The sequence below is a fragment of the Ambystoma mexicanum genome, chromosome 3q, assembly GCF_040938575.1.
Source record: "Ambystoma mexicanum isolate Mex_15411 chromosome 3q, UKY_AmexF1_1, whole genome shotgun sequence".
Classification (NCBI taxonomy): Eukaryota; Metazoa; Chordata; class Amphibia; order Caudata; family Ambystomatidae; genus Ambystoma; species Ambystoma mexicanum.
In genome coordinates, this window is record NC_090926.1 from 29,413,088 (window position 1) to 29,435,616 (window position 22,529).

A 22,529-nucleotide genomic window follows, 5' to 3' on the forward strand; every position below is an offset into this window, starting at 1 on the left:
GCGTGAAAGCAGGACCTTTTAAACACAATGTGGCCGGGGCCGAGAAAGGTGGGAGAGTGGAAACTGCTAATGGGACCATGACAGGGAGAAAGAATCTAGATGTACTGAGGGGACAGTTGGGGGAAGCGGCGGGTGGGAGAGGTGGCGGGGAGAGAAATTAGTAACTGATAGTGTGGACAAAAAAACAGGAATTCAGAATCTACTAATGAGAGCCAATGTTTAATGGGGTAAAAGTGTGAGGGTGCAGAGTGTGGAGGGGCAAGCACTGCGGAAGAGAGGAATCGGGAACTGATGAGTTGGTTTGACGAAGGTGGAAAGTAGAACATGCTGCATGGTAGGGATGTTTTTCTACAATCCAATTGGTATTGGACTCCACAAGACTTATCCCTCAGTTTTAAGGCCCCAAATTCTAATATAGGCCTGTACTGCCCAGGGTTGGTAGGGTGGCAGAGCAGCCAGGTTTGTGAGCTGTAAATCAGTACAAAGAAACCAGAACATACATAGGTCCAAACAAAACCTTACACCCTTGCAGTTGTATCGAAAATAGTGATATAGTTTTATATAAACACAAAGCAACTAGGAACTAAAAGAATGTTGTATCAACTAGCAACATCAAACGTATCTTTAGAATAGTAAGGAAATAAAGCAGGTGAGTAAATTGTCATATACTTGTTTTATCCACACACGGAGTGACTTCAGTTAAGGTCAGTAAAAGTACTTATTTTAAACTAACTCTGCAGCATTCATGTTTACGTAAGTTCAAGAATATAAAGAACAATCATCATAGAATAGCGATACTAGTAGCAACTCTTATAAGGTTTAGGCAGTCTTTTCCCTAACAAGAAAGGAGTTAATCAGTTCAGGTTTTGGAGAGAAACCAGCAGTGCCCAAGCCAAAAGGTTCAGATGATTTACTGTCAGGAAACCAGCATTGCCCAAGTCAATAGGAATGCGACAGTGCTGATGCACATCTTCTTAGCACAAGTAAATAACAAGTTAGTTGGTCTTTGTAAATGTTCAGGGGCTTTGGACAAGCCTTCCTGGAGGGGCACAGGCAGTTTGGCATGGGCGACTGCAAATGGGTGTACACCCAAACAGTAGAAATAGTGCTCCAAAAGCAAAGGAGGGGGACACAAACAGATTCAGGTAAGTTTACCAAGAGCCCCATTGAATGCACAGCTGCAAACCCAGTCTCATAGTTCTTGGTCGTGGTGACGAAAGAGAGGACCCTGGATAGGCTCCCGCAGCAGTAGTAGAGAGTGGAACTCGCCAGCAAAGAGTTCTTCGTACTTCCATGTCGGTTCGTGGTTTTGGTGCCTTTTTCTCAGCACCAGTAGTTAACGATCACTGCTGGTTGGAATCTTCTTTGCTTCTAGATCCTGCACTCTGGTGAGGGGATTTGTGCTTCTGAAGGTCCCCACGGATGCCAACGAAGTTCCAGCAAGAGTTGTCAACGGCAAGGCAATGCACTTCAAAGTGGTCGAGGTCCCCCGGGTATGGAGTTTCTGCAGCCCAGGAATGTTGCAGGAGATCGGGGGCGGCTTAAATTGAAGAGCGTCTTGGGGTTGGTTATGCCCACCAGCCCAGAGGAGGAAGTCCTCCTTGGCAGAGCTTCCCTGTCATTTCAAATACAGGGTCAGGACAGCAGCAGTACTTCAGCTGTGCTTCTGCGTTTATTGGAGGTACTGCAGGAGTCTCTGGTAGTCGTCTTCTTCTGAGCTTCAGTTCCTGTGGTCGACTTTGCCTTCTGTCCCAAAAACCTCGCCCTTTATGCAGGAACCTATTCATTCAGTCCTATGGACCTGCCAATAACTTGGATGTGATCTGTAGGTAAGTGCACTGAACCTCAGTTAGACATGCACATCAAAGAAACTCTTACACTTATAATTTGTACAAAATTATATATTTATTATATATTCGCCAGAATCACTTTAAATACTTCAGACGTTTACACTAGAACAGTTCGGAATACTTGAGAATACACTTGCATGACAGCCAGCCACCCAGTTCAAACTGGTTCCAGGCATACCCTCAGGAAAAGGCCACATAAGTTTGACTCCTCCCTCACTGTCTGCCTCAGCAGAAACACTGGAGCCTAGGCCGGCTTCACAAACGGATCCCACCCAAGGTAAAATTCAAAGCGGACCCATTCCCACCTGTAATGGTAGAAGATGGGCCAACAAAAGACATAGAAATGAAAAATGGTGATAAAGCGGGGTCCATTTTGGGAAAATGGTCACACATTGGTGCTGTACTGCAGCTGTGTAAACAGCCTGCAAGTAACTAACACAAAAATGGTAAAAAGGCATCCACTGCCACATGCCATTTAGGTTTGTCTTTTACTGTAACTATAAAAGTTACAGGAGCAGTGGGAAAGGAGTTACAATGTAGCCCTTAAGCACCCGCATAAGGGGGTCTGTACTGATCCCACGAAAAGAAAGGTCATTAAGATGAAAGTATTCTACTATCCTTGAGAACAGTCGTTCTAAGGAAAAAGTAATAAAGAAGAGGAAGAGAAGCCCAAGGGACTCCCCGGCACCACTGCACATAGTTTGCTGTGTGCTGCAACAATATATTATAGATGCCTTTAGTGAAATACATGGAGGAAAGCATGATTCCATTAAAGGTGAAAAGAATCGTAGTAGCAGAAAAATTGTTTTCATGTCCCAGAAAAAGTATGAGTGAGTGGTAAAAAGTCCCACTCACTCAGGAGAGTAAAGCTAAAAATCTCAGAAGCAAAGTGCTGGGGGTCTCTCGGATGGAGGTGAATTGGCACAAGAAATGATAATTCTCTACAACACTTGTACCTCGTTCACCAGACTAAGGGACAGGAGGATTGAATCCACTCCTGGATAAATCTCATATTGGTGTCGGTCATACTTCCTGGATAAACCATCAGCATTCTTATGGTTGGTACATGTCCAATGCTCAATGGTGCAGTCAAAGCCTTTGAGGTTTATGGACCACCTGAGCAGTTTAGGATTCTCCCTCTTCATCTGCATTAACCATCTCCAGGGTTGGTAGTCTGTTTAAATTTGGAAGGTAGTCCCATACAAGTATGGTCTAAACTTCTTCAAAGCCCACACAATGTCAACACATTCACGCTCAATGGTTGCCCACCTTGTTTCCCTGTCTATTAATTTTCTACTAAGGAAGCAGATGGGGTGCTCCCTGCCTTGCCCATCCAGTTGGCTTAATACTGCCCCACTCCCTGTGTTAGAGGCATCAGTCTGCACTATAAAGGTCTGGGTATAATCGAGCTCTCCGCACTGGACCTTTACAGAGGGCATCTTTCAGCCCCTTAAATGCTTTTCCACAATCCTCTGTTAACTTAACTTTTTTGGGAATCTTTGGAGAAGATAATGACATTCAGAGGCAAATCCATAGTTCTCAATGAAGTTTCTGTAGTAGCATATGAGGCTCAGAAAGGCTCGCACTGTTTGAGTAGTAGGTGTGGCACAATCTTGTACAGCTTATACTTTGCAGCCCTGGACCTGACCCCTGGATTCCTTGGTCTGATGACTGAAGGCAGGACAATGGACAGGATCTCTCAGCAGCAGTCTCGAGGGAGGACCTCTGGCAAGACTTTCAGCAACTTCTCTATTCACTCTGCGGTTTGGGCGCCTTTTCGGCAGCACCAACAAAGGACGCGATTCGCCTGGTCAATCTTCTTCGCTTTCTCCAGTCCCACACTCTGATGAGGACGTCTGGGCGAGTTGGATCGGATCTCTGGAGTATCATTGAGGACTCAGCAAAGATTTGTACCGATTCAGCCTTTCCACGTGTCCTGTTATTGGAGTTCTGCGGCTCTGGAAACTCACAGGACCTTGGGAGATGGCTCAAATCAAAGTTCGTCTTGGAACTGGTTATTAACACCAGCCAAAGGGAAGCAGTCCTCTTCAGAGATCCTCTGTCGCACAGAAGACGGGGTCAGGGCAGCAGTGGTCGCTTCACAGACTTTCAAAGGGTCTGCATAGATGCATAGATCTACAAAGGGACGCATAGATGCTGCCAGCTGGGCAATCTGTGTGGCAATTGACATGAGAAGGATGGCATGGCTTAAGGCAACTAGATTCAATCCTGATGTTCAGGACATGATCCTAGAACTACCCTCCAAGGGCAGTGACTTGTTCCACTCCTCCACAAACGATGAACTAGATAAAAAGAAGAGGAGCTTGCAGGCGGCCAAGTCCGCGGCCAAGTCCCTGGCCATTCTCACTAAGCCAATGGCCAAAACCTTCACGCAGAGCCGCTCACGATCAGGCAACCGGACAGGTTACCCAGCCAACATAGGCAAAAAGACCAGAAGTCTTTGCACAAAGGCTTTTTTCGTTCCCCCTCTGTCATCTGCCTCCGACCCCAAAAATGCAATGACGGCTCTTCTCAGGTCCGCAGCACCCCAGTCGGGGGCAGGCTGGCCCTACACAGCAAGTTTGGCGCACACGGTTCATGGACTCATGGCTGATTTCGGTGGTCTCCTCGGGCTTCTGACTTCCCCTGCATCCCCCCGCCCCTCCTTTTTTCTCCCCCCTCCCACAGTTCGGGACCCCTTCACTCTTGAAAGAAATTCATTCCCTGGTGGAGAGCGAGGCGATGGAGGCGGTTCCTCTCCCTCAGCAGGGGCAGGGCTTTTACTCCTGCGTCTTTGCCATTCAAAATAAGAAACGGGTGGGCCTGCGAATGGTTTTCGATATTTCCTTCCTGAATCTATACCTATCTCTGCAGAAGTTCAAAATGGTGACACCAGTGCTTATAGCGGACACGCTGTGTGGGTGGGACTGGACGTGCTCCCTGGATCTGAAAGACGCACATAGTGCAGTCCCATCAATCCTTCCTTAGGTTCCGGGTCATGGGGTTGCACTGAACTCAGTGCCAAGGGTATTCACAATACTGTGGAACGCGGTGGCAGCCCTGCTCAGGTCAGAAGGCCTCCATGTATATCCTTACCTCGATGACTGGTTAGTCAGAGGTGGCGTCCCCGGGGCAGGTCAGGTACTCAACAGCTAGACTCATGACTACACTCTACGAACTGGGCTTCTCAATCAAATTCCAGAAGTCTCAGCTCTACCCTACAAAAGCTCTGGTGTTTCTGGGGCTGCTGTGGGACACTCTGAAGCAGAGGGTGTTCAACACAGGGGGGAGAAGGTGGCAGGACGCGATCAACTCTTCTGTTGCTCACTTCCTCAGCAGAACAGTAACTACGGCCTCTGCTAGGAGTATTGGCGGGATGCCTCTTGACTATCTGAGGCCGCCTGGGCTCGCCGGGAAGGCGCTAGCCGGGCCCCCCTTGTCGAAGGCCACACCTGTCTGGACCCACACTCCACACACCTTTCCTCCCAGGGCTGGAGTCCGCGCTGCAGTAGCAGCTACACGCCATCCTCACCAGATTACGGATGCTGCAGGAGCAGCTGGTCCTGTGCCAGGATCGAAGTGTAATCGCGCACTACCACATCTGATGATGCGATTTAATTTCGTGTGCATTTCAAGAATATCCCTTTGCCTGAGGTGAGCCCGCCCCTCCCCCGCCCCCGCCTGGCCACCATTACCCTTGTGGAGCTGCAGTTCCGATACATCCTGCCTGGCACAGCACCTAAAATGCACGCCGCAAGTTCCATGTATTTTGTTTACTAATGGTTGCTAAGCAACTGCTTCAGACCAGCTTATAGAACGCCTGGGTTCGCTGGAAGGCACTAGGCGGGCTCCCCTTGTCGAAGGCCCCATGAGTATAAGGCCACACCTGTCTTGACCTGTCAGGACGGTTAAGGCCGCTGGTCACGCTGGCCGCTGGTCACACCACACTGCTCGGCCCGCCCACCACATATTTGTGTTACCATCATTCCGCTCACTTGTAAGCACTACTTTGAGCATAGGTCTCACAGACTCTTCCCCTCGCTTAACCCGCCTGCATAGCAGACACCTGATGAGGACTTTCCAAGGAGACTTTCACAAACTGTACCATGGGGTAAGCATGTTTAAAATGCTGCTCTCGAATCTTGGATATCACGAATCATCCAAGGCTAACCTGTTTAACATGTGCTCCCCCTAATGCCTCTAATGATTATTAGCAATGCGTCACGTTAGCACGGGACCGCACATTTCTATGAGTTATAACCTCTACTCTGTCCCCAGCAAATGTTGTTTACCTTAAATGTTTCTACTGAGTGCTATTACGGCTTCCAAAGTGAAACCGCATTATCATTGTATCCCAACACTTATCATCATTAGTCTGAACTAGGGAAGCCTGTGTTCCCACGTCTACAAGTTTACTTTTGTGTAACTTCTGTTTAGAATCTACATCCCAACAATACCTAATACACGTATGGGGTTCGATTGACCAGCACGGCGAGGTGCTGACTGTTTAGCCGTGTATCCATGTATTAGTCCAACTGCTTGTATGTGCTTGTATGTGTAACTGTTCCACGCCACCTGTACCCAGGAGCTACATCAGTTGATTGTGCAGTATTTTTTTATTTCCACTATCCATGCACATTGTTGTCCTCTTGCCTGCTGGTTTAACTTGAATGCTGCATCTAGCCGAACCCAGATTGTTGTACAAATTGTATCTCACACTTTGTTGCCCATTGTACTCGGCATATGTTGAATATTGTGTCCAGTGGCACCTTCTACTGCTGCATATTTCTACTATATTGTCAGACCCTGCACTGTACCCTCCAATACTACAACTCTCCCCACGAGTCACGGCAAGAATATTACTGCCATCCATCAATGTCCCGTTCCCCTATGGCTTTAACCCACCAAGCTAACACAGCAATGTTACATTAACTTCTACTGTCCTGTTTACTATATCTCATAGCCTTATACTCGAGATGTCATATTATCTCCACCCTGCAGTCCCAGATGATCATGTCCCTTGCACAGGACAGCAGTTTGACCCACAATATATTATGTACCAAAGGCGCCTATATCTACCAAGATTCAGGCATGGCCCGCATCTGCTGCCCAAAACATCACCCCCTTCCCCACGCCATTCTTCCCTGAAACAGCAGCCTTTCTATTCAAATCCACCACCACAGTCGACAAAACAGCCAAGGTATCCCGAAATTCCCTTTTTTGAGCAACAAGCATAGAACCCCTTCTCACCTCAAGCCACTCTAGCCTAGTAATCACTGCCAACCCTCTCACCACCGCCAACCGCACTACCCCATGCCTAGGATCTTCACGTCAGACACGTCTAAGATCTAGAACCCATGTTCACACCCCAGTATTCACAAGGCCTCTCCTGGGAGCCACCAGGAAACTCACTCTCCTCTCGTACTCACCAGCACCCTACCACTACTTGCAAACCTAGTAGCCCACCATCTAATCTTTCTCAGACCTCTCCCATTAACCCACATAGGATACGCTTATCCGCAACCGTGAAGCCAACCACTTTGGCCATCTCCAACACTCCCACTCCATTGTCCAACTTACTAACTCGGCACACTTGGATTCACCCCCCACACTGCATTTACAATTCCCTACCCAGCACACTCTTGAAAGGAGCACTATTTTTTTTATTATTTTTATTTACGAGTTTTAATCACCGAAGTGATTTTTACAAACAAGTAGTAAAATCAATGGATCAATCTGAAGTGAAAAGGTAAAACAAAGAACAGAAGAAGCAGAAGCCGAGGTAGAGTAAGTGCCAATTCAAAATATAGTAGATCAAAGTTAGTATCAAAACGACACCCTCTATAGGTTGTAAGGTATACTGTTTAAACAGAGAAAGGGGCTCTAAGCTTCTGGTAGGAGCTCCGTTACTTTGTCCTTAAAAATTAGGTCCAAAGTTTTCGTAGCAGCGACCGCCCATGAAGGTCTGAGGCCCCCTATTAATCGCTCCCACCACAGCTCTTCTCTCATTAAATCAGCTTTCTCCAAGTGGTGTAGCAAGTAAGGGGATCTGTATGAATTTGCGCCCGGGCACGATAGCAAAAGGTGCCGTAGTGTTTCAATTGATTGGTTTGCTTTACAAAAACGACAGCTGTTAGTCACGGAAGCTCCTCTTATCTGCAGAATCTCATTTGTAGGCAGTAAATTCAGCCTGGCACGAAGAAGTGTAGATCCTGTTTTCCTACTTGGGTGCCTAATAAGGAACAGTTGTACTTCGTTCAGTTGTGTGACCGTTGTGGGTAGATGCTGGGTCAGTTTGTAGGTGGCTGCTTTCTCTAGCGTATCAATCCAGTCGGTTTCTTCTAAGCGTTTTTTTGTTTTGGTAGGATTCGAAACTAGTTCTTCAATGGAACTTCCACAGTCTTCTAGTTTTAATTTACATCTATTCTCCCAAGTGGCTAGGAGTTTGCATTTGCCTGAGTTCAGCTCTTCTTGGACCAGGGAAAAAATGGTTGGAGAAGATCGATCCTTAATCTTCCGATATAGCATTATAGTTGCCCTAGTTACTATTGCTGCCAGGGACAATAGTGAAAGTTCTCGTCTAATCAATACTATCGGTGTAGAAGTCGGAAGAGTAAGGACTGATCGCCAGAAAAGACTCTCCAGTCTAGGCCATAAAAGGTCGGGTAGAGATGGCATGGCTTCCACTCCGTAAGTGATTGTGGGTATCACTTCCCTGCGGTAAATCTTAATTAAAGGCATCAGTGAAAAGCGACCATATTTTCTTTCAAGGACTTTGGCCTGTGAGATGAGGTTTTTCATTTTTGCATGCAGATGAAGTTGCATTGCTGTGTTTTTTTGCGAAGAGTCAATCAGGACGCCAAGATATTTAAAGTGTGATACTTGTTCCACTTTCTCTCCTGACAAGAACCATGTAGGATTTCCTCTTCTTCGGGACCTTTTTTCAAAGATTATTACCTTGGTTTTTTGTCGGTTTACTTCCAGGTCCTTGGCTTTAGTGTACTTGGTTAAAGAAGCCAGCTGCCGTTGTAGGCCGATTGGTGTCTGATCAAGTTGCATCAGGTCATCAGCATAGAGGATTCTCGGAACTTTTACATTGCCTATCACCGGAGGAAAAGATCTTGTCTCAGCGTTTGCTTCTTTGTAATCTCCAAAGTACGCCAAAAATAAAGCCGGAGCAAGGGGGCAGCCCTGTTTAACTCCTCGGGATGTTGGTATCACGGAAGAGAGCAGACCCCTTGAATTCAGCCGGACCTGGACGCTAGTAGTGGCGTGTAGTGCTTGTAGAGGTCCCAGGATCTCCGGCGGACAGTTACAGGCACTTATCTTCCTCCAGAGTTTTGCTCTGTTGACTAAGTCAAAAGCCTATGAACTCCAGATAGAGTTTTTGATTTCCCCTCCAGGGCTTTAGCTTTTAATATACTTGATAGCAAGATGTTGATGCTAGTTCCAGTGACCTTTTTGAACCCTGATTGTAACGGGTCTTCACACAGTGCTTTTTTTGCCCAGAGATTGAAATGCCTCAGAAGTAAGGTGCCGTAAACCTTCCCTATGACATCCAAGAAATTTCCGTCCTGTGGCTCTATTGGGTCATCTTTCCTACCCTTTTTAAAGATCGGTTTAATCACCGCTGAGGTCCAAGAGGGCGGGATCCTGCTTTGTGTGGAGCATCTTTTGAAGACCAAGCTCAGAAGTTTTGCCCAATCTTCAGGAGCAGATTTTAAGTTCTCATTAGATAGGCCGTCGGGCCCTGGTGCCATTGAGTTGTTCAGCTTGATTATAGATGACAATATGTCGGCTGGGTCATGAAGATCAACCCAACGGGCCGTTGTAGTTGATGGTGTAGATGGTAAATGCGACTCTGGATATTTAAACATTGATGCATAGAATTGTATCCATGTTGACTCTGCTATACTGTAGGTCTGTAGTCCACTTCGAGGCAGTTTACATAGTTTGAATAGGAGACTGTAATATCTTGGATGTCCTTCAGAGTGACCCGAACCCGGTTTCCCTTGCTTGTCGGTTCGACCTCTCCCAGGCCATTTTATATATAGAAAATTGTGGTCACTTTGAGCAGTATATTGGACACTAGTTTCCACCAAACTAGCCAGAAGTGGTTCAGAAGCAAAGATATAGTTAATGGTGGAATAGGCCAAGCCACGCTTCCACGTTGGTGCCTTACAGGTTTCGGGTAGCGTGGTTACTGTGTTGATTATGTGCCTTGAAGTCATTAGGTTAGACCACTCCTTTCCCCGTTGACAAGCCTGGGAGGTTGTAGGTTCTGATGCATCTGGTGAGTTTGAGGAACAGTTGATGTTAGTCTCCACAGATGATTACCTCGAAGGCTTTCAGGTGTGCAGAGTCTAGCGTAGCTGTTACCAGGTCAAACAGTAGGTCTCTTTGGATCGCCTTTGGATTTCAATAGATGCTCATGACGAGCAGATATGTGTGAGAAGGAGTTTCTACGCCGACCTCACTGTGAAGCCATGAAAGGAGGACCGCTAGGACGAATGGGGACTTCAAGATGACCTTTACAATTTGTAGCCGACTTCCCATCCGAACTGCGATGATCAGTCCCGAAGATGGTCTGCCTTTTTCGCCTGATAGAGCCGGGGAGAAAGCTATTTCGAACCCATCAAGTGTTGGTTTTTCTTTCAACCCCAGCTCCTGTAGACACAAGATGTCGTAGCCACCTAAGTTGATATCACCTAGGGTTGTAAGATGAAGAAACCCCATTGTATTCCAGCAGGCTAGGGAAAGTAGGTGAGCATCCAGATGTGTAAAGGTCGATGTTGGTGGCTATTTGTGAAGTCGTGATGATAGAACTTTGGGAAGCCACAACCATGTTTGAGACTGTAAATCTGGTCTATTAGAGTCCCACTTTTTCTGAGTGGTTAAGACTTGTGCCGCCCCCACCGTATTGTTGATGGCTGGATCTTTTGGTCGAAGCATTAGGGCTTCCCTTTCAGTAGCTGGCTGGGCTGTATCCAGTCTACAGGGTGACGGCGACCTGTGGTGTAACGAATCTCTTGGCGAGGATGCGACTGATTGTGTGATGGATTGGAGACAGTCGGCACCTTGTTCTTTACGTTCTGGTTGCTCGTTACTGTCAAAAATGAGACTTGTTAGTTCAAATCCTTGTTTATAAAGGACGTCTGTTGCCTTTACTAACATAGTATCCACTCCCTTAGATGTAGTATAGAGAAAGCAAAGTGCTTTATGGCCTTCGTGCGATGGTTCCACTGTCCTGAAGTCTTCAGATTTGATATCTCTCAAAGTCGAAATGCTGTGTATCAGGTTCAGAACTGTGCGTCTATTTAGGACAATATATTTTTGATTGCCTGTACGTTGGCGTAGTTTAAAGGAAGGATTCATCCTGTTCCTAAGACGCTCCTGGTTGTACGGCTTCTGTTGCTTTTTTTTTGAGGATCTCGATTGCACATGGTTGCCATAATGGTTTTGGCTGTGATAATTGTCATGCTAGCAGCTTGGTCCAAGACTTATGTCTGTCTTTGCATATGCACCCTCGAAGTGTATTTGGGTGCTGTCCGTCCAGTTGTTGCTTCTAGCTGCGATACATGCTGTGTTGGTTCTAGGCTATGTGTGTTAGGCCGAGAGACTGCTTGGTCAGACAAATTTTTAAAGCGGTCACTCAACGATCGAAAGCCAGAGAAATCTCATAACAGTTTGGAGAGGTGTCTTCCCCTGGTTGGTTGGGAATCAATGACTTCTCCAGAATGGGGTCTGGCATGGATTTCTAACTGGCTGTCGCTGGTGGTGTCAATGTGTTGTCTTAAATCCATCAACTCCTTGTGGTTGAGAAAGTCATTTATAGTCTTAGGAGAATGTAGATTGTTATTAGATGCTTTCTGAAGAGTTAAGGGTTCCTTCATAACCGTTCCTTCCGCTTCAGCCTGTGGGCTTTTGTTTTTTGGCGATCCTGGGTGTAGAGTCTGGGGCTTCTTTGGCAGTGCAGATAGCTTGAGCGTAGAGGCCATTTTTAGGCACACCTGAGGAGTAATGACCCGACTGTTGCTTTCCCTTATCAGGATGCTGCTAATGGCGGGTGTGGGAGCAGTTTGCGCTCCTTTTTTTTTTAAGTTGTCTGCCGTGCCTTTTTTTTTTCTTTGACCACAGAGATGTCGTCTAAACACAGCACGTCGTCCTCTCTGAGTTTACAGATTGTTAATTGAGATTCTTTTGTCAGTGAGCTAGTAGAGCCCAAAGTGCGAGCGGAAGAGACTTTTGGTATTGTTCCGCAATGAGTCTGGTGCTTATCCAACACTGGCTTGTCTTGTGAGTCTGCTTGTGTACTTAGTATTTAGATGACCGCTGGTCTAAGGTTTTTCTGTTCTTGTCGGAGACTTCAGAACTGTTACATTCGCTCACATGAGGCAAGGTACATGGCTCATTTCTACATCTCTCCAAAGCGTCGATGTAGCCTTCCAAATAGAAGAGTTTAGAATTCATCATTGCAAAAATGGAGTTGTGATCTTTGAGGAAGTCAGTGATCGCCTCATATAACTTGCAAAATGGTGCTAGCGCTATTGTAACAGAGGACTTGATGGATAAAATGTTTATTTTCTTAGTTGGAGTGTCTTTCGGGTTGGTATAAGATACATCACTTAGTCTTTTGCTGGTGGAAATTCGTGGTGGAGTGGTTGGCTGCCCGGGCCGCGGAACTTGTTGAAAATTGTGTTGTGGTAAGGCAAGCAAGGGAACCGTGTCTAAATGATCGTCTCGAGCTTGCTCCTTCCTTTTAGATGGTGCTTGCATGGAATCGGGTGCAGGAGCAGAGCTAATGATGGATACGTCCGCGCTCTTCGAGAAGTCACGGTTTTGGGTCGGTAAAGTCCGCCTGTCCTGGAGCTGAGACTTGCTTGTGTAAACTGAGCCTGTGGCCGCTGGAGATACTGCTACGCCAGCAGTCTGTTCTTTTGACCCAGAGAATGAGCTCCCAGCAAGCGAAAGGCTGGCTTTGCCCATGCTTTGTAACCATGAGCTCAAAGTGGAGAGCTCTAGATGATGTGCCCGAGGTGTTAGATGGTCCACACCCCTCTGTTCCTCCACCATAGATGGTTGAGAAGATGGTGAAGAAAAACCAGAAGAACCAGGAGGAACACGTATTTGCCCATTTGTGGCTAGTGATTGCGCTTGATCAGAGATGTTGGGTTCGTTAGTTGAATAGGGTGGTGTAGAAGTAACCATGGGTTCAAGAAGTGCCTCCAGTAAGTCAGCATCCGAGATTTCATCTAGACCATTTTGCTTTCGCTTGGCTTCGTCTTTGAAAGAAATGTTTAAGGGAGTTCTCTAGGATCGCACTTGTCGAAGGTTTCGACAAAGGGCCCTTATTGAAAGTTTTCTTTTTTTTGTCGAGATTCTTTTATTTGCAGTTGACATATTGGTCTTTTTAGTAGCAGAGAGAAGAGGAATCCCATGCAGCTGGCGAGTTTCCAGTCCTCGCTTAGGACCCTCTTTCGTCTCCTGGATCAGAGTATTCGGTAGTTCCATGTCCTCTGAGTAAGGCAATGTTTCGTAGTTGGCTGAATTGTGGGCTTGTATTAAGGTGCAATCCTTAGAAGACAATCCCGTGTTTCCTGAACTGGTATGTGCAGGTGGTGCCAACTGTGCAGGCTGTGCAGTGGACATTGGTGACAGTGAGTTATGGATCTGAGCATATCATATTAAGTTCTCTGTCGCACTATCCTGGTTGGCCGCCAGATGGCGCTGTGTGGCTGTGGCTTCCAGCAAAGTCAAGGCTGTTGCCTCCCCTGACTCGCTGGTTTGTCCGACGCTGAGAGGGGCGTTAGGAGCTTGGTTTTGATCCTGCTTCTCAGAGGCCACGCCACCCAGTGAGGAAGGGGCTCTGCCGACCCCCAGCAGAGGAGGCATCTCTCGCCCCTCCAAAACTTTGTCTGCGTTGCCCGCTTGCGGCCCCCCCGTCCGCCAGCATGGGTGGCCCCCCCCCTCCTCCGAGGGACTGCTCCTCCATACTATCGATGGGCTGGGAAAGGGCTGCCACGGGTCCACTGACTATCGAGTCACCGGCTCCCCTGAATCCTGGGCAGTCTCTACAGTTTCCCCAGAGACTTCCACCAATACCGCCGATGTTACCGCCGTCTGGTCCGAGGTGATGGCCATGTTTGCCATATCTGCTGACTTGGTAAGCCCAAGTGATGAATGGGTCCAGCTGGATGGGAGTTGTTTGTTTGTGGGCTGCCTGCTTCGATACCATTGCCCTTTTGCCAGGGACGTTTTGCAGCGCAGCTCCTGGTCTTTTTAAGGAGGCCAAAGGAGCTTGAAGTGTTTGGAGGTGCTGTAGTCATGACTGTGGAGGATGACACTGCAGCGACTTCAGTGGGAACAATTTCTGAGCGAGAGCTGCGCAGCCTGCGTGGTTCCTCGGCAAGGCATATTTAGTCAAGAGTCCAAAGGTTCGCCGCCATCTGCCCCGGCCGCCATTAGACTGCCACAGACTGCCCACTCACACCACTTCGCGCCGCTTCGCATTGTAGGTTTTGTAGAAAAATGGTGCCGAAAGACTGAGAGGGCCTGCCACAGACTGCCCACTCTCACAACGCTCTGCTCCACTGCTGGTTGTAGGTTTTGTAGAAAAATGGCGCCAAAAGACACCACAGTAGAAAGACTGAGAGGGACTGCCACAGACTACCCACTCTCACACCGCACCGCTGCTAGTTGTAGGTTTTGTAGAAAAATGGTGCCAAAAGACACCCTAGGAGCACTATTGAATGTCTGATCCCTAGGGGCACATGCTATTGATGTTCATGACCTTGTACTGGAACACCAACTAGACTTCCTAACTATGACTGAAACCTGACTCCATACAGCCTCAGGCCCACTACTGACTTTAGCCATCCCACCGGACTACACCCTTCTCAGAACTGACCGCCAAGATGGTACAGGTGAAGGAGTAGCCATTATCGCTAAAACCTCTCTACAGTGTAGAGCCTGTAAGACAGCGAAAGTAGACGGCTATGAGCTCCTAACCCTTAAACTAACGACTGACCCCAAGACAACCTTCAATTTCCTTCTAGTCTACAGAGCACCTAGTTCTTCCAATCATCCGGATATAGACATCCCCCTACTTGTGACCCCTCTCCTCAAACCTAAGACCAAATTCATACTATTAGGGGACTTAAACATTGGCTTCAATGACGCCCGAGACCATAAAGCCACAGCCTTCCACACTGCATTACAAGAAATGCAGTTGTCCCAAATCGGCAATGCTCCCACCCACACCAAAGGCAGAATCTTAGATTGGATTTTGACTCTCAGTACTACAGTATTCCCTGAAGACATCCTACAAATCTCTTGGTCAGACCACTCTTTAGTTTGTTTTAATTTATCAACCACAATATCCCAAGATTCACCCCCCACCTCCTCCTATTCCAATGTTAGTGAGAAATGCACGAAAGCTCACACCAGAAAACATGACCCCCTATCCTCAGTAAACTACTTGAGGCACAGCCTAAAATGAACTCTAACCCTGACAGTATATCCCACTTCTACTATTCCTGTTTAAAAACCGCCATCGACAAAGTAGCTTCACTCATGTCCAAACTGCCCAGAGCTAAACGTAGCAATACTTGGCTCAATGACAAACTTATTGAACTCATAAAAAACAAAAGAGCTTTAGAAGACCTAACTAGAAGAAAAACCTCCAATGAGTCCACAAAAGAGCTCTAGTTACTCTCTCAAAAATATAAACTTGCAGTTATTACACAAAAAGCCAGTACCTTGAACCAAGGCATCACCAATGCTGCTTCTAATAGCAAGTACTGTTTGCAATTCCTAGAGAATTGGAAACACCCATCCCTAGTCCAGCCATCACTAGCAAAGCATGGTGCACCACTATACATAATGCCTTAGCCACTAAAATCAAATCCCTCAAAGACAAAATCATTACGAAAAGAAAAACACTGGTTCACAGTGCTGACACTACACCAAGTGTTTTGACTAATATTACAGCTTCTACTACCCAGTTCAACGTCACCACAGTTACCCAAGACCAGGTACCGAACGCCATCGTCTCCTACAAACCTTCATATTGCAAAGGAGACAGCTTTCCTGCCAAACTAGTTAAGGCCTGCACGCCAACGGTAGCTCCCATCATAACACATTTTATTAATGCTTTGTTCACTACCAACTCTGTTCAGTTTGACATCAAAGATGTTTGGGTCGCGCCCCTACTGAAAAAACCCACCTTAGATCCCACGATATCCCACCAACTATAGACCCATTACTACACTTCCCTTCCTCCTCAAATTAATTGACAAAATTGCATACACCCAAGTACAAACACACCTAGAAAACAACCATCTCCTAGGCGATAGACAATCTGGCTTTCGCCACAAACACAGCACAGAGACTGCATTACTTGACCTGAAAAACCAGATGGATGCTGTCAGAGACTCAGGTAATCTATGTATCCTCTTACTACTTCACTTGTTCGATTTAGTGGACCATGATAAAATATGCCTAACTTTATCTAAAAACTTTACATTCTCACATAACGCAACCACCTGGATCAAATCATTTTTTATCTGAAAGCACTTACATAGTAGTCATAGGGAAGGAGGCGGCAGATCCCATAACGGTCCCTATAGGCGTACAGCAAGGATCATGCCTCTCACCCACTCTCTACAATGCGTACACAAAACTTCTCTTTGCAGCATTAGACGCTTTGGGAGTAATCTATACCAACTTTGCAGATGATACACAGATACTCATTCCAATCTCTGGCAATCCAGAACAGGACGCCATACTCATTAACATCATCTACTCCCTCATCCAGAACTGAATGGCTACTAATAGTCTCTGCCTTATTGTAGGCTCCCCAGTCCTTTTGAAAAAATGACCCCAAGACTACACCTCTATCGTCATAGACGGTACTCCCATTCCCATCTCCAGGTCAAAACCTTAAGGGTTTACTTAGATTCTAGCCTTACCATGAGTAACATATCAACTTTCTCGCCTCTTCCACAGCTTACACAGCCAAATCATTTCCCTTAGTTGAAAATGTCTTTCTACACATAACTGTATCACCCTAGCAAGAGCGCTTATTTTGCCTAAATTAGACTACTGTAACATACACTTGCTAGGCACCACCAAGAAAGATCTAGCCAAATTTAAATTATTGAAAAATAAAGCTCTTAGAGCAGCATTGGGCATAAAAAAAAGGGACGACATATCACAGTCCAGAAGAGAGATACACTGGCTACCCATACAAGCGAGAATACTTCACAAAACTCTCACCATCACACAACATTTTTGGCATTTAATCTACCGAATTCAGCTTCAGACGTACCAGCTGAATACATGCCGTGTGTCAAGTGCATTTTGAAGCAGATCCCATTGATAAAATACGGGATACATTGCCTTAAGATGGCCGCCTGCTTCGAGTGTACCGTGCGCCTGACCACATCCATATTGCCTGCCTGGCTTCCTTGCCTGCACCTACCTGCTGATTGGTTACCATCGCCTATCTAAGCCAATCACGCTTCGCCGGCAGGCGAGAGGCGGCCCTCGAAGTAAGGCCCTAGAAAGAAGGCTCCCTGCTGACGGAGCTGACTGAGCGTGCCGTGCTGTGGGCTGCACCTGGTCATTTTACCCTGCCTTTGCACCTGTCATCCTCAACGACTGCACGGTGAGACTATTATACTCCCACTGGTCCTGCACACCCATATTTCTTCGTGCTGCCAATCCAGAGACACTGTTGTCGACCGCATTGACTTGCCCTGATTCACGGTTTGTGCCTCTCACAGTACTCCACGCTGACCAGCAACACAACTGCTATTCCACCTCTTTTTGCTAATAAGTCCTGCCCATCACATATGCCTGCACGCTGTACGCATTGGCAGCATATCTAGTGCCCCGCACAAATGTGATCTAACAGAAACGATACAGCAACTCCTTTGTGCTGCTACTCGCTGATTGTACTCTGCACCCCTCTTTGAATGTTTTGCAACTACCAAAAGAAGTGAAATTGTACTTGATCTTTACTGCTGTATACCCACTCTAGCCTACCTTTGGGTGCCCACATATGATACCCAAGGTATAGTAGGAGATTGTTCACTGCCTCCTGCATGAAAACCGTATTTGACTTTCAGCATACAGCATTGCCCATTATAGTATGATAGTTCTTCCTCCGTCTTAACCTGCTACTGTACTTAGATGTTAACCTCTAGCACGCTCTAGTCACAAGTGTTTTTGGCCTCTGGCACCAAAATGTAATTCAGATGTTAGCACACTGTACTTCCCAGGTTTAGCATGATAGAGTTTGTCTGCCTTCTTCTTAAACCGTATACAAATGTTAGACTATAGCACACTTTAGTCATGAGTGTTTTTGGCCACTTGCAATGAAACCAAATCTAGATGTTAGCACGTAGCATCTCCTAGGCATAGCACAAAAGTATACTCTGACCTCCTTCGAAAATATTACTTAAATACTAGTGCAATAATACGCTCCTGGCATAACCTGAAGATGCCCCTGGCCTGCTCCACTAAATCTACTCAGACCCGAATATTCACCCTTGCTATCCTTACTATCATGGCCGTTGCCACTAAAACTACCTCCCCCCGCCCCAAGGATAGGAACTTGAGACTCAGCTCTAGAATACCCTGTATCTACGAACCAAAAAGAAACTACCCGAACAAAGCCAACAAACAAACCATCTCCCAGCCCAAGATCCTTCGACCCCTATCAATGAAAACCACTAACTCTTGTGCTAGAACGCCTACCATGATTCACATGATCCAGAATACCACCTCACCCAAACCTTCACCATTACCTAAAGCTAATAGCAATCAAACGCTAACAGGGTCCCTCATTAACGCGAGATCAGTGGTAGCCCATGCCACCGAAATTGCAGACATCCTAAATAAGGAAAATATGGACCTATTGGCCATAACCGAGACTTGGTTACATGAGGCTGCAGGACCGGCTCTTATGCTAGTGGTACCTGATAATTACCAGATGCTTAGAGCAGACCAACCTAATGCCAGAGGTGGTGGCCTAGCCATCATCTTCAAAATGACCCTTCCTATTAGACTTGCCACGCCAGCATCCTACTCATCCTGTGAAATACTCGCAGCCAAACTGCCTCTCTCCTACAACCGTACACTAACAATCCACTTGATATACAGGCCACCAGGGCCACTAGGCACCTTCGAAGACGACCTAACCAGTCTTCTAGCCAACAACACAAAAGACCACTCTCAAACACTACTGATGGGAGACTTTAATCTTGGCTTCAATGACACAGAAAACAAACATGCTGAATCAATAGCAGCCCTGTTAAGTGATCATGGTCTCACTCAAAAAGTCCTCTCTCCAACTCACCTTAAAGGAAGGACCCTTGACTAGGTATCTGAAATAAACTGTAATATTGATATCACTGATATTGTCCCGCAACCATGGACAGAACACTACTTAATAACCTTTTCCGCCACACTAGACCTTCTCAACCCCAAGACTATCAACATGGTACCCCCTCTTCCGACTAGAAGTAAGAAGGATATTACTGCTGACAAACTTATACCGCTCCCCCTTCCAGCCATCGCTGGATTGGAAAGTAACACCAACCCAGACATACTAGTAAACACCTTCAATAATGCTATGACCAAGGCACTTGACATGACTGCCCTGGCAAACTGTGCAAAGCTAGGCAAGAAGCACACTTAAATGCTTGGTTTACTCCCCAACTCAAAGCTTTAAGATTGCAAAAAAGAAAGCTCCAATCTATTTGGCGTCCCTCCCCTACTGAAAACAACAAAAACAATCTAACTGAACTGGCCAAACTGTGCAAAAAAGAAATAACTAAAACTAAAAAGAATACCTTCAATGACAGAATTGCCAAAGCCAACTCCAATCAATCCGACCGGTAGATAATGCCCCCAAGGACAAGGTATGGTGTACCAAAATACAAAATGCTCTATCCAACAAAATCTCTTCTCTCCAATGTAACATTGCCTATAAAAAGGCATCACTTCCACCATCCAATATACAACCAACTCAACCCCTTGAGATCAGGACAACTACACCCTTTAGTTTCAAGACCATCTCCATAATTGACACAGAAAAAATACTTTCCCTCAAAACCTCAAACTGCAAGGGCGATACTTGCCCAGCGCAAATAATAAGACGCAGCTAGGGATCTAGCCCCGTTCATATCTAAGCTCATAAATTCCTCCTTCAGATCAAATACGGTACCTGCCAACCTCAAAGAATCCTGGGTCCTCCCCTTATCAAAAAACAAACACTGGACCCCACAAACTATCGACCTATCACCACTATGCTGTTCTTACTTAAAATCTTGGATAGAACGGCCTACAAACAAATCCAAGACTACCTGGAAGTCAACCACCTACTAGGCTCACAGCAATCTGGCTTCCGCCTCCTTCACGGCACGGAAACAGCTTTGCTAGACCTTAAGACACAAATTGAAGAACTAAAGGACAACGGAAAAACAGCTCTGCTACTCCTACTGGACTTGTCGGCAGCCTTTTACTTGGTGGATCATGCGGTTTTATGCAACAACCTTAAATCTGCCGCCAACTTCACTGGAGAGGCTATAGCCTGGATCCAATCCTTCTTAGCCAACCACACCATGAAAGTCTTCTCCATCTCAGCCTCCGCTGATCCTATCAAAATTACCTGTGGTGTCCCACGGGGATCTTGCGTCTCCCCGACCATGTACAACATCTTCACCAAGCCTTTGTTTGACAAGTTAGACAGGCTGGGTGTCACCTACACCAACTATGCAGAGGATACCCAGATCCTCATACCCCTTTCGGGCAACTTTGAGGCTGACTCAGCCTTAGTGAACAAAATCTACTCCATCATTCAGGCATGGATGGCATCACATGGCCTCTGCCTGAACGATGAGAAAACAGAGCTACTAATCCTAGGCTCGGAAACTAACATCAAAAACCTAGGCCCAAACTACACATCCTTCAACATTGATAACAATACCATCAAGGTGATGTCTGTGGTTAAAACTTTAGGATTATACTCTTCACACTCAAAAAGCAAGTCAACTCCCTAGCCTCCACTACAACCTATACCTGCAAACTAATCCGTGCCTCTAGACCGTATCTGTTCAACGCTAGCTGTATCACCCTAGCCAATGCTCTTATTATGTCACGACTTGATTACTGCAATGCCCTGTACTCAGGAGCCAACAAATACATCACAGATAAAATTCAAAGATTGCAGAATAACGCCCTAAGAGCAGCGTTGGATGTCCCCTACGGGAGCACATCACCAAATTTAGGAAAGAGGTTAACTGAAAGAAAATCACAGATAGAATCCTCCTTAAAACAACTTCTCTTACCTCCAAATGCCTGATCAACCTAGCACCTCCTTATCTAGTGGAAAAAATCACCAGGAGAACAACGACCCATCCCACTAGATCTGCTAACACATCTATGCTGGAGATTCCCAGGTTTAAACGTTCGACTGCCGAAGGAACTAGCTTCCCTGTAAAAGCTGCGTGATGTTGGAATAAGCTACCTCTTGACCTTAGACTAGAACAACCCTTTCCCACATTCAGACATAAGGTACTTAAATGGTTGCGCAGTAACGACACCTAACCTGATTCACCTACTCCTTCCACTCTGGCTTGCACCTGACCCCTGCATCTGACAAGTCACACTGTACCATAGCCGATTATGTATATACAAATATGTATGGCAATGTCTCCTTGGCCCTCCGAGGCTACTCCTCTGTATTATATGTATTTATGCACCTGTTGTACTTACTGTTATGCACCTCTTTATGCTATGTAACCAAGTTATAAGACTTCTTGTACTGTTTGCACCCGGCTACCCCAGGGTTTGGTGCGCATTACCAAATAAATAAACAAACAAACAAACATAAGTGCATTTCCCAAAACGCCCCCACCTATTTGAGTGATTGTATCACCCGGAAAACCTCAACCAGAATCCTTAGATCTAACACGACCACTCATTTACTCATTTACTCATTGCCCGCTTTAAGAACTCCAGAACAGGACAGTCCAGCTTCCCTATAGCAGCCCCCAGAACATGGAATCTACTTCCCAAAAATATAAGCAATGACCCGTCCCACACCCACTTTAAGAAACCTCTAAAACCTGGCTATTTAACAAATAAATTCTAACCTAACCGCATCATACGACTTGCGCACACCCATATGGCCCTGAAACCAACTTGCTGTAACTGTTAATGTATAACAATGTCACCCTATCTTGCTGTAACCACAATGTAATTGTTTTTGTCCTAATCACTTTATATTTTGCCCTGTAACCAGAAAGCTTGTTCTACAACACTGTAACCTACGCCCTGATACCTCCGGTTTTGGGCGTATAATCAAATGCAATAAATAAATATCCCGTACACCAGGCTGTGAATGAAGAGGCTGCAGCGGCCTTTTTTGGCATCCTGGGACCAGGTGTCGGGTCATCAAGGAGCCCCGGTCACTATACCTGCGCTCCTACAGCAGGACCATATGTGGTGGGGACTGGATGTGAACCTCATGGTGGGCAGACCATACAGACTGCTTCCGACGGATCATACTATGACTATTGACTCCTCACTCCAAGGAGCCACATCAACTGACTGGAAATAATGGCCATTTGGCTCGCACTGAAGGCATTCCTGACGTTAATCAGGAGCAGT

At 46.3% G+C, this 22,529-nt stretch overlaps 1 protein-coding gene across 2 annotated transcripts in view; it reads left to right on the plus strand.

Annotated features, from left to right (window-relative positions):
* Positions 1-22,529, plus strand: part of TMEM184B (transmembrane protein 184B) — a 905,911-nt gene that overhangs the window by 694,040 nt on the left and 189,342 nt on the right. The window lies entirely within an intron of this gene.